Source organism: Patella vulgata, chromosome 1, assembly GCF_932274485.2.
Source record: "Patella vulgata chromosome 1, xgPatVulg1.2, whole genome shotgun sequence".
In the NCBI taxonomy this organism is placed as follows: Eukaryota; Metazoa; Mollusca; class Gastropoda; family Patellidae; genus Patella; species Patella vulgata.
In genome coordinates this window covers 53,060,934-53,074,699 of record NC_065879.2, presented here as the reverse complement: position 1 = coordinate 53,074,699, position 13,766 = coordinate 53,060,934, and positions in this window count along the sequence as shown.

Sequence of the window (13,766 nt, the reverse complement as noted above, 5' to 3'; positions counted from 1 at the left end):
TTTAACACGTTGTATTGGAACTTAACTTCCTGTACCAGAAGTTTCAGAAAGTTTTTAAAAGAAAGGAAAATCAGATTTTTAACGATATTTAGCAAATAGAACTGCGATGGGGTAATGACGGGTTTCACCGGTGCCACGTTACCCTAAACATATGTCACTTCCGGTACCAATGAAATCATTAAACAGGTTTCCACATAAGCATTGCACACATCAAATAAAATGGACGCCGAATCAACCAAATCCAGCAATATCAATTCATTTTATACATTTCTTACATGTAAGTGTACAGTACTTCCGGTGATAATGAAAATGTTCAATTAGTTTTATGAAATCAAAAATGGCATAAGGCATCACATGGTGAAAATTTTATGTAAATCGAATAATAATTGCCACTTTTATAGACCAAAAACCTTGAAAAGTGACTTGTAGGAAACCGTCTATTTCTCTGCAATATCATAATTTTAAAAACATTACAAACCAGACTCATTTGAATAAAATATCTGTTTTGAAGGCTAAAAATACAGTTTTTGCCAAAATGACGCTACTTCCGGTGATAATGAAAATCTTAAATTACTTGTATGAAATTGTAAATGGCATAAGGTATCACACAGTGAAAATGTTGTGAAAATCGAATAATAATTGACACTTTTATGGACCAAAAACCTTGAAAAGTGACCTGTTGAAAATCGCCTATTTCTCCGCAACTGAACAAGTTAGAAACGATTTTGTGAAATGTATATGACCGTATGAATTTTATTAATATGTGAATGTAAACCAAAAGTTAAAATGATTAGTACATATTAAATAATTCTTGGTTGAAAAAAATATTGATTTTAAAAGTTAAAAATGCATTTTTTGACAAAATGTCGTCCCTTCCGGTGTCAATTTTAAATTGTAATCAATTTGATACGACGCATACTTGCTTTTTCAATCATATGGTGCCACTGTTGTCAAAATCCAATAATAATTGACTATTTTACAGGCAAAATAACGAAAACAGTGACTTATGCAAAATTGCCCATTTCTAGGTAACTGCTTATATTACAAACTAATTTTAACATACATTTTCTTCGTATGGATTATAGCTACAAGTTTATAAAAGTTACGTAGAAATATTTTAAAATCTGAAAAGCCTGATTGGGTTGTAAATAGATGAATTTTACACCTTTTTTCACCTCTTAATCGAATTTGCTCGAAAATGAAATCGAAATTAAAAAAACCGAGCCCAACATTTTGTGCGCCTTTAAAGGGCACACTCTTTTAGTTATATCAGTTATATCGGCCAGTTGTTCAACTTGCTGGGCCGTGGGATACGGGTGATCTCTGTCAGGGATCTTGTGTTTCTCGCACGACTTCTTTTATTACCAAACCACTTTTTGACCTGTTCCGCTGTTAGACCCGAAATCTCGGCCAGTTGTTCAACTTGCTGGGCCGTGGGATACGGGTGATCTAAGTGTGACTGGTACCATTGTTCTAGTACTTTCAGGGACCGACGACACAAGACTGGACGACTCCTCGCTGTTCCTCGGTTCAGAGCGTGGTTCCAATAACTGTAAACTAGATTCTACCCGGTCGATCATCATGCGTAGCTGGTTGTCAAGTTCCACATGGAGCGACTGTTGCTGAACTTTGGATGGACAGGACTGAACACGGTTCATTCTCTCCATGTCAATGTTGGCGGAATGGAAGCGGTAAAAGCAAGATAGTTGTTGAACTATGTCAGGATATTCAGGTTGAAGTTTGGAAAACATCTGAAGGAGTGATTCTTCTCTTTCTCTGATATTCACCACCTCGTGGGTTGAAAACATCAATGAATCTGCAAAGCTGTCAGTGATTTTGACTTCGTCGACGATCAAACATCTCAGGTCATTGTAAAATTCGGGAATAACGGGTCCCTTGTTATTGACTGTGTCATCTTCATACTGTACACGATTTGGCGACGATGTATCATCAGCTACGAGGCGTGTCAGCTCAGAAATCGATAAATTACTGTTCCCTAGATTTTCATTTCCAAATTCAAATGCTAAACATTCCGTAAATCGGGATTCTCCACACTCATCAGCAATATTGCCTGGAAAATAGATAAAAATATATTCAATTAAAGGGATTATCCCTTATTTGAACAGAGTCTCAAAAATAAAAGTCTGATAATGTATGAAATTTAAGCGCCAAAATATAGAGGAATGGTGTATTGACCTTATCTCAAAATTTCAGCTCAAAATTTTGAGTCATTTGGACGTGACCGTCAAAACTGCTTATCCGGACACGTAACCTTTTTAAGATTTTGGGTCAATTTTTTCGTTGGGAGACCTGATAATCGATTCCCGTTCATTGAAAGGTCTATACAGTGAATGACCCAAAGGCTGTACTTGATAACGAAAGGCAAATTTCACCTACACATTATTTTTATACAAAAAATGTCTGGTTTTATCTAGACACCGCATAATACAGCTTTGGACACTGGTCTCCATTACCAGATGAAGACTGACGGGTTTCAGTTATTTGAAAACTTATCACAAATATCGAGTTAGTTGCTCGGCCCTCAGGTAGAGGATTTTAAGTGATTTTAAAACAAAATTAAACAGTTTATTCTCCAAAAAAGTATCGGGATTAGCCCTTTAAACGTATGCGACCAATTCAATAGATTCTATATTTTAAACGCGTACATCTCAAGCCATCTTCTATAATAGAATAGCCTATTCTGCATTTAACAAAGCTTCAGAAATAAAGAAATTTACCTGTCACACTGATTATTTCGTAGTTACCTAACTGTCAAAATTGTAGTTTTTGGTAAAAGTAAGCCACTTCCAGTGCCGACAGATAACTCTATCGGTAACAGAAAAAATGACAATTGAGACAACGGAGTAAATGAACTTTGTTTTATACAAATCGAGCAATAAATAATTAATCTAGGACTGAAAACTGAATTAGCCAATGGCGGCCAAGGAAAATTACTGAGACAAAACAATTTCATATTTTTGCCCAAGTCAGATGACTCGTTAATTTTGTGTAAAACACGACTAAAAAATATTCATAAAAAAAAGTTTTTTGTAAAAATTTAAATTTTCAAATTTCGAACGACAAACGCCATAGATGAATGTTTGAAATTGAAAAATTTGAGATAGCCATTGTCTCGGAAAAGATTCATGGTTTCCAAAAATGTGAATTGTTTTAAAATAGGTAAAGAATTGGCGAAACCATGGCCGCTTTTTGATTTATTGCTACCGTTCAAATTTCGGCCACTTCCGGTCTGCGCAGAAGTTTCAAAAATACTCTATCAAGTAACAACCACATGATTTTCCGACAGATAAGTGAACCCCAGATCGATATCTGTTTTCGATCATGGAGAAATCGGATTCCCCGGTAAATAATAATAATAATAATAACTAGATCTGCTACTGTCCCATGCAGATATGAAAGCTTTCATATTCATCGTCACGTGACATGGATTATTTCAAGTATCTTAAAAGAAAAAAGAACAACAAAAAATAATTATCAAAATCGGTGAAAAAGTCGCGAAGTTACAAGTCTAAATATAGTGAGAAACATTGCACCCGGGCAACAAAGTAATCTGAAAACTAAAGGGAAATAACTGAGACTTGGATTGCTGTAATCGGAATGACTTTCCGTTCCAGAAGTTTCAGAAAAATGGATCAAGCCGTTTAAAAACGGAACGGATGAGAACATGAAACGAAAATGGCGGGAAAGAACTAAAAAGTGGCAGGAAAAATATCAAAAAAATAAATGAAATAACTTTGAACGGGACTAATATTTTTTGAATCAGATTGACCTTTGCTGTTCGAATATTTAGGTTAAATTTGTAAATTTTGAAAATTAAAGGCATAAATTGTCCTGCAAACAACTTTGTCGGCACGTAAAAGGTCAAAGGCGAAGTACGAAATTTTGAAAATTTTCAAACACCAAAAAATCGATCTTGATCCCGAGCTATCCTGAAATGCATTAATTTCAGAAATAAGAGACGCATTGAACATATAACGGCCTATTGTGTTTATTTTCACGTCTGTTCAAGTGGATTTTTCAATGTTCTTCATATTCAATTCCAAATGGAGACCATCAGTTGACAGAAAATCTTTTTTTTTGCTAAAACTCTTTTTTTTAATCGTATCAAAATGGGAGTAAGGCACAATGTCCGGGGTGGTAATGGGCGTATTGTGTCTAAATTTCATGGTTTTCGGGCAATCGGTGCCGTTGTCGTGGCGAAATTCCACTTTTTTTCGCGCTTACTAAAGCCGTTAATGGCGGAAAAAGCCGAACGACAGGAACCGTGTGAAAAATAAACGACCTGAACGAATGCTGGTATCGCCTTGAATTTTTCAGGGCACCTAGGTACCAACTTGAAAAGCTCCTCGCCGGAATTTGGTAGTCATGGTACCTTTGGTTCCAGCGTGGCGCATGCGCGAAGTCAAAAGAAATTAAGGTCGATTTTGGGATTTGGGGTATATTTCGGAGCGGTTTGGTAGATGACGGTGGATCGAGGACCCGGATGGATCTAATAATACAATATTATAATAACGTTGAGGAATGAGCAAATTTTCGCGACCGGGGTTGATTTGCTCTGCCCAGGCAACGTTCCGGTGGTCCGATTGCCTTCAAATTTGCACAGAATATACTTTGGGATTCTAGCTATCACATATTAAAAATAAAAGAGTGTGGAATTCCGAAAACGTTGAATATAAATTCGAAACCCACCCCCACCCATCTAAGTTTTTTTGCTTAAAAAATTGCAGAATTTTATCGAATTTTTATTGTTCTTGATATCTGAGCGTTTTCTCCTTTAAATATGTGATAAATATCATCGCGGTGCAGCCAACCACTAGACATTCCAGAGATTTGGACCACCGGAAGGATGCCTCAGCAGCCAAAAAAGTCAAAATAGGCGATTTCGGTTTCTAGTATCGATACATCGTTGCGGTCATTTTAAAAAATTGTCTTTTAAGGATAATGTGTATAGTACTAATAGCTATCACATACGGAAAAGGCGATAAAATCTCTTTGCATTTGCAATTTCAAAATTAATTAAAACCAATATTAAATTCCGAAAATCGTTTTTTTGCTAAAACTCTTTTTTTTATGGGATCAAAATGGGGGTATAGCACAGAGTCCGGGGTGGTAATGGGCGTATTGTGTCCAAATTTCATGGTTTTCGGACAATCGGTGCCGGTGTCGCGGCGAAATTCCACTTTTTTCTCCTTATGGAAGCCGTAAATTGACTTAGAAAAAAAAACGACAAACGGCAGGTGACCTGGGTACCAAGAACAAACGACTTGAACGAATGCAGGTAATACCTTGAAATTTTCAGGGTACCGAGGTATCAACGTGAAAAGTTCCTCGCCGGAATTTGGTACTCATGGTACCTTTGGTTCCAGCGTTGCGTATGCGCGAAGTTAAAACCATCTAAACTCGAAAACAACCTTGTCGGCACGGAACACATCAAAGGCGAATTTCGAATTCATTCGACCATGAGCCAGGCTATCCTGAAATGTATTAATTTCGGTAATAGGAGACAGATTCTTTAAGTCACGACCAATTGTGTATGTTTTCATGCCCATTAATGTGGATATTTCACTATTTTTCATATTCAATTCAAAATGGTGACCATCATTTGGCCTAAATCAAAATTCTGCTCTGAACGTTTTTTAGGCATTCCTTTAAGGATTCAGAAAATGTAACTCCCATGTCTGTAAGTAAAATATCGCAAAAGTAATTTTTCACGTTTCAAGATGGTGACATGGGCTACAAACTCCATTTTCTGTGAACGAATCAGAAGTGTCATAACTAGTACAGAAAAAACATTTCAAGGCAATCTGACCTATATTTCGTCGATTTTTTTGAAAAATTTGATCCTTAATTTCACCAAGGGGAGATAATTTAGAAAATATCTAATGACATCTTTCAAGTCGCATTGGTAAGATCTACTTACATACTAAATTTCATGAAAATCGTACAACTATTAAAGAAGTTGTCAAGTTGGTTTCAACTTCCAGTTCGAAATCCCAGCTACGAATTTTCGAAATTCGAAAATCCGAAATAGCGCTTTGAAGTAATTGTCTCAATGTACTCAAAGAAAAAAGATTTAGTAAAATAGGTCAAATAGTCACAAAGTTACAGCATTGTAGGTCAAATGCATTCGTTCGTAAAATTCGGTGATTTCGGATTCGTAAAACATTTTGAAAATATATTCAATCAACAGCCACCACCCATTTTTTGGGGGAAAGGTAAAAGTTTCAGAAAGATCCTATGGTTAGATTCTGAGAAATCCGATTTGTGGATAAAAAAAGGAATAATATTAATAAGAACTAGATCTGCTAAGCAGATATTTAAGCTTTCATATTCACAATCACTGCCTGTTACATGTCAAGCGTCATATAAAGAATCTCAACAAGATAAAAAATAACAATTAAAATCGGTCAAAAACTCGCGAAGTTAATGCGATTTTTCACTCGTAAACAACGCTGTCGGCACGAAAAACGACAAAGTAATTGTCTCAATGTACTCAAAGAAAAAAGATTTAATAAAATAGGTCAAATAGTCACAAAGTTACAGCATTGTAGGTCAAATGCATTCGTTCGTAAAATTCGGTGATTTCGGATTCGTAAAACATTTTGAAAATATATTCAATCAACAGCCACCACCCATTTTTTGGGGGAAAGGTTAAAGTTTCAGAAAGATCCTATGGTTAGATTCTGAGAAATCCGATTTGTGGATAAAAAAAAAAGGAATAATATTAATAAGAACTAGATCTGCTAAGCAGATATTTAAGCTTTCATATTCACAATCACTGCCTGTTACATGTCAAACGTCATATAAAAAATCTCAACAAGATAAAAAATAACAATTAAAATCGGTCAAAAACTCGCGAAGTTAATGCGATTTTTCACTCGTAAACAACGCTGTCGGCACGAAAAACGACAAAGGCAAAATTCAAAATTGTGCCATTTTCAAATACCATAAATTGGACCCTGATCCCGGCTATCCAGAAATGTATTCATTTTTCTCATATTCAGTTCAAAATGGGTTCCATCAATTGACCTAGATCAAAATTCAAATCCGATAGATATTTAGGCATTCCTTCAAGGATTCAGAAAATCTAACTCCCATGTCTGTATTAAAATATTGCAAAAGCCTTAGGCCTATGGATTTTTCACGTTTTAAGATGGTGGCACTTCCGGTTCAATCGGCAGACTTCATATTTTGTGTACACATCAATACTGTTTTAGCTAGTACAGAAAAAAAAATCAAGGCAATCTGACCTATATTTCGTCGATTTTTTTGAAAACTTTGATACTTAGTTCATCAAGAGGAGATAATTTAGAAAATTTCTAATGAAATCTTTCAAGTCGCATCGGTAAGATCTACTCACATACTAAAGTTTATGAAAATCGTGCAACTATTAAACATACATTATGCAAGAGCCAAATCTGATTATTGCAAGTCTTAATTTAGGCTTCAGATGTTATAGAACTTATAAATTAGATCTTTATTTAAACAACAAGCCCAAAATCAACTCTGTAGACCCACGGGTGGCTCGGAGAGAGAGGGAGAGAAATGGGGTTTAACGTCCACTCGACACAAACTAGGTCATTCTGGGACTAACATATGGTTTTAATTTTATTTCAATAATTCGCTTGCGCGTAGGGGTCTTTAGCAGTGGGAGAAAACCGGAGGACCCGGAGGAAACCCACGAGATTCCACACCCTAATCCCTGTCACGTACAACCGGGGATTCGAAACCACGCCAGTTGACTCAATGACAGGCTTTATGATACAGCACGCACGTGCTAACCATTCGGCCATCCAACCCCTCCGGATGGCTCGGCTACAGCTCGGATTTAAATAGGATTTCACTTATTGATTAATTCAAATATGGCGCACCCTGATGAGAATACGTCAGTTAGATCGGGGCTAAATGATAGAGTGTACTTAGCGAGGCCGCTGTAGAGCGTTTCCGCATGCCATTGAAAACATTACTTGATAATCGAGATATATAGGTGGAGTTAATGCCTGTCAATCAAACGATCGGCCAAGGTGAAGGCACATTTCACTACCATTTCTAGTCAAATATTACAACGATGATAACTATGTTCAGAATAAAGTAATTTGACTGAAATTTTCAATATATTCTTCTTTCATCATCTACTTTTGAACTGTTGTCAAGTTGGTTTCAACTTCCGGTTCGAAATCACAGCGACGAATTTTCGAAATTCGAAATTGCAGATTTGATGTAAATGTTTCAATGTACTCAAAGAAAAAATATATAGTAAAATAGATCAAATAGTCACAAAGTTATAGCAATGTAGGTCAAATGCATTCGTAAGATGGTGGCAATTCCGGTTCAATCGGCAGACTTCATATTTTGTGTACACATCAGTACTTTCTTAGCTAGTACAGAAAAAAAATTCAAGGCAATCTGACCTATATTTCGTCGATTTATTTTAAAAATTTGATCCTTAATTTCATCAAGGGGAGATAATTTAGAACATTTATAATGAAATTTTTCAATTCGCATCGATAAGATCTACTTACATACTAAATTTCATAAAAATCGTGCAACTATTAAAGAAGTTGTGAAGTTGGCCTCAACTTCCGGTTCGAAATCACAGCGATTTGAAGTAAATGTTTCAAGGTACTCAAAGAAAACAGAACTAGTAAAATTTAACCTCTAGAGCGTCCACAAGATTTTTTGAAGTGATCAAGGGCCATTACTCTGACAGTAATTATCGGAAATCGCTGAAAATCAATAGGCTTCTTCGTCTCATGACCTTAAACACTGTCTTTAAATTCAAAGTCGATCGGATACTAAATTGAGCCTCTAGAGCGTCCACAAGATTTTTTGAAGTGATCAAGGGCCATAACTCTTACTGTAATTATCGGAAATCGCTGAAAATCAATAGGCTTCTTCGTCTCATGACCTTAAACACTGTGTATAAATTTAAAGTAATCGCATACTAACTTTAGCCGGCCGGACGGGGGCGACGACAATATAAGACCACATTTCAATGTGGGTGTATAACAATTAAACGCATGCATATAATATTTAATGTAGGATAAAGTCAAAATAGGCGATTTCGGTTTTTAGCGTTGCGCTCATTTTAAAAAAAAATGTCCTTTAAGGATAATTTGTATAGTACTAATAGCAATCAGATATGGAAGAGGCGATAAGATCCCTTTGCATTTGTAATTTCAAAATTAATTAAAACCAAATTTAAATTCCGAAAATCTATTTTTTTTTTTTGCTGAAACTCTATTTTTTAATCTGATCAAAATGGGGGTAAGGCACAGAGTCCGGGGTGGTAATGGGCGTATTGTGTCCAAATTTCATGGTTTTCGAACATTCGGTGCCGGTGTCGTGGCGAAATTCCACTTTTTTCGCCCTTACTGAAGCCGTCAATGGCGGAAAAAGCCAAACGGCAGGAACCGTGTGAAGAACAAACGACCTGAACGAATGCAGGTATCGCCTTGAATTTTTCAGGGCACCTAGGTACCAACGTGAAAAGTTCCTAGCCTGAATTTGGTAGTCATGGTACCTTTGGTTCCAGCGTTGCGCATGCGCGAAGTCAAAAGCAGCTAAATATGTTTGTTATGGAGGGATTTTTTTTACAAAATGGACCTATCTCTTAGAAACTTCGGCTAACCCCCCATTTCCGACCTCGGCGCATCCAAAAATTGTCTCCAAATTAAAATCGAACCCCTAGTTCCATCTCTATTTTCTTGTTTTACTTTATGTACCCCGGGAAAATGGCCACCGCTCGTCCCCCCCATGGGTCGGGCCCTAAAATTTCTTGTTTGGAATTGTGCTTGGGACCATAAGCCAGATACCCGGTGAGTTTCAAGTTGGTGTGCACGATAGTAGGGTTGTGACGCGCATGCGCGGGCCTACACTCGAAAACAACGTTGTCGGTACGGAAAACATCAAAGGCGAAATTCGAATTTTTGAAATATTCAAATACCAAACATTCGACCCGTATCCCGGCTATCCTGAAATGTGTTAATTTCAGAAATAGGGGCGTATTGAACATACTATGCCCTATTGTGTTTGTTAAGAAGACCGTAAATGTCGGTTTTTCGCTATTTTTCATATTCACTTCAAAATGGCGGCCATCAGTTGACCTAAATCAAAATTCTGCTAGGACCGTTTTTTAGGCATTCCTTCGGGGATTCAGAAAATATAACTCCCAGGTCTGTAAGTGCAATATCGCAAAAGTTATTAGGACTTTTCACGTTTCAAGATGGTGGCATTTCCGGTTCGATCGACAAACTCCATATTTTGTATATGAATCAGTAATTACTTGCCTAGTATCGAAAAAAAAATTAGGTCATTCTGACCTATATTTTGATGATTTTTTTGAAAACTTTGATCATTAATTTCATTAAGGGGAGATTTTTTTGAAAATTTCTAATCATATTTTTGAAGTCGCATCGGTAAGATCTACTTACATGCTAAATTTCATGAAAATCGTACAACTATTAAAGAAGTTGTCAAATTGGTCATAAATACCGGTTCGAAATCACAGCGACGAATTTTCGAAATTCGAAAATCTGAATCTGCAGATTTGAAGTAACTTCATGTACCAGAAGTTTCAGAACGATCCATTGTACAGTTTTTAAAAGAAAGGAAAATTAGAAGATATTTAACGATATTTAGCAAATAAATGGTAGTCTGATACCAATGTGTTATCTCCCTTATACCATGATAGAGTGTCGTCTGTACAGGGAAAATGTGCTTAGAAATCGATTTTTGTTGCACCCCCCCCCCCCCCGGGTCTATAATACAATGTTTCTAGTGATGGAAAATCCACATTCCCACCTTCAGACATTGCCAGTTTTTAAAATATTACCCATTTACCCAGGGTCTCGGTCAACTTATCATGCTTGTCTAACATGACTTTGACGTCGTGATTTTGGATGATAAAATTACTGCAGGTGAATGATTTTTTTTTCGTGTGTACTGCCAAAATGCATAGCAACATTTGAAAAGAAAATTATGGAAATATCTCAATTTGTATTTGCACAGGACCAATGATAAGCGCCCACAAAGCAGTAATGTTGCACATCGTACCATGTTTTTGTCTATTTATGAAAATACAGCGTCATTGTATTGATATTGAATTTAATTTATTATCAGAAATCATACATAAATTTTATAATTGCATAGCCATATTTGATTTCAACCAAAAAAACAATGCATAAACGTAAAAAGGTATAAGGGGAGATAACTCGTATCATAAATGTCATATAAATATTGAACAAAGACCAAATTTCCCCCTTAGCAACCCACCCTATCACCAAACAAAGAATGAAAACAAATTTAAAACATTAATCTTTTATTTAATGACTAGTATTAAAGGTTTAAATAGATATAGATTAGGCCTGTGTATTGCAATTTACAACAACATTTCAATATCAATATTTTTTTAAAATACAGAAAATATTTTATCTATAATTTATTTAAATCTTGCTGTAACAGTTGTGCAATAATTTATGCTTAAATAGTTAGAATGTAAAATATAAAAACATATAAAACAAACAGTTAAACAAAGTACTAAAATCAACAAATGGAAAAGTATTTACACATTTATTTATCTTTAGATATATTGTTTGGTTATTTTTTAAAGATATAAATCATGCCTGTGTATTGTAATTAAAAACAAAATTTCAAAACTATTTTAAAATACAGAAAACCCTTCACAAAATATATCAAAGGTTGTCTCATATGCAGACACCTCTGAAAACCTGAAAAATGTAAGTTCATAGTTACTACACGTACAAGAAAATCTCATCCTAGATGCATGAATTCATGTTTGGTGATATTTTCATTTAAGATTTAACGATCAATCGCATGTATTGATCGATGGTCGATTAAGAAAAACAAACATATTAATACACTTTAAACTTATCATATCACAAACAAGTCTTGACAGTACAAAAGTGCTAGTAAAAAATGTTCACACATTCTTAGAACGGATGTACTTTGTTTCAGTGAATTTGGAAACCACAATCTGGTCATTTTGTGCCAATTCACTTGCCATCAAAGATACCAGCACTACTTATACTATAGAGTAAATCGGCTACTCCCACACCTTGTCATTGAGGTCGCTGATAATGGGATTCGAACTAAAGTCCATTGATGACAGACCTTTTTGTAACCACTTGGCTATATAAATCCCTTCCCACCCACTAGTTGCCTATGTAGGCCTATGCTATAAAATAGATATAACAACAAGCCACAAGGACACAACAACTACTACAAGTATGAAATAAACTTACCCGGACGACTGAACTGTGGGTTTTCTTGTTAGGAATCGAACATAATCCTTGTAGCATCGTAGATGGTACCTAACTTCAACAGCAACACAGTCTTTATCTCTGATGTGCCTGAGAATGGTTTCATCTTCTTTCTTAATTGCTGCTTCTCTAAGTCGCCCTAAAAAGATATGGAAAATTGTAAATATCATGGATATCATAAACCAAGTAGAAGTAGAATGCATATTCGTTTTCTGGTTACATATGCATAAATAAAAAACCCCACAAAATTCTTTATGCAACAGTTTTTATGTGTATAATAGGCTTTGTATGGAGCAGCCTACTTTTAACAATGAACTAGACAACTTTTGGCAGACCTGGTACATGTGGGAGGAATAAATGAATGAATGTTGTTTTATGTCATATCAACACCATATTCTGGTTATTTTGCACCGATCATATGATTTGCTCACGTGCTGGGAGAACCTGCGCAGCAGGGAAACCCTGAAAACCCATACGTGAACAGACAGACTACTAATACTGTACTTTGTCATTGAGGTCATCGAGAATGTGATTGGATCTCTCAACCCCATTGATAACAGACCAATACAGGGAGGTTGATCTATTGCAGTGACATAGCCAGGAAAGCTAATGAATGAATGAATGAATATTGTTTTATGGCACGTCGACACCGTAAATCTGGTCAATTTTGCACCAATCCACATGTTATCTGTTTATGCGCTGGGAGTACTTGCGCTGCAGGGGTAAATACATAACCCTGCGTGTTCGGATAGGCTACTCCCACATCTTGTCACTGAGACCGCAGAGAACGAGATTCGAACCCTCGACTCTATTGATGACATACTGATAGATAACACCTATCGGCCACCCGACCACTCTCCCCAATAAACGCCTTTTACGACACGCTGAGGAGGGGCGATGGACCTATTCCACTACCCAACACTGGGCATAGCCAGTGTAGCACTATCGTCGTTGCGACATTGTTTTTAAATTTATAGACAAGGAATAGAGAAATAAGATGGCTTTATATTTCATTAATTAATATCTTTGGCAAGTTAGTAATTTCAAACATATTCACATATATAGTGTGTACTAAATCAACTTAATCTGTAATTGACAGTTGACACATAAAAAGAGCTATTTATCGAAAACATATGTCAATTATTGACCACCAGAATAACACGTGAGTGGAATTATTCTAATTGCATCATTTGGTTTAAAGTAACCAATCATATCGTTAATTGCACAGGTTCAGGGCCATGAACACGCTTATTTCTGTGTGATAAACCTGGGTGCTATATAAGATATCTATTTGAACCTTTCAAGCCAGACTTCTATTAGGTTCCAGAGAGCTTACATCTGAGTTCCTAGACAGCCGCGAGGCTGGCTAGGGTAGAGAAATGGTTTTTGCTAGTATTGTTATCTATTATGCTTGTATACCTGTATTCAGCTATATATATATATATATATATATAAAATATGTAG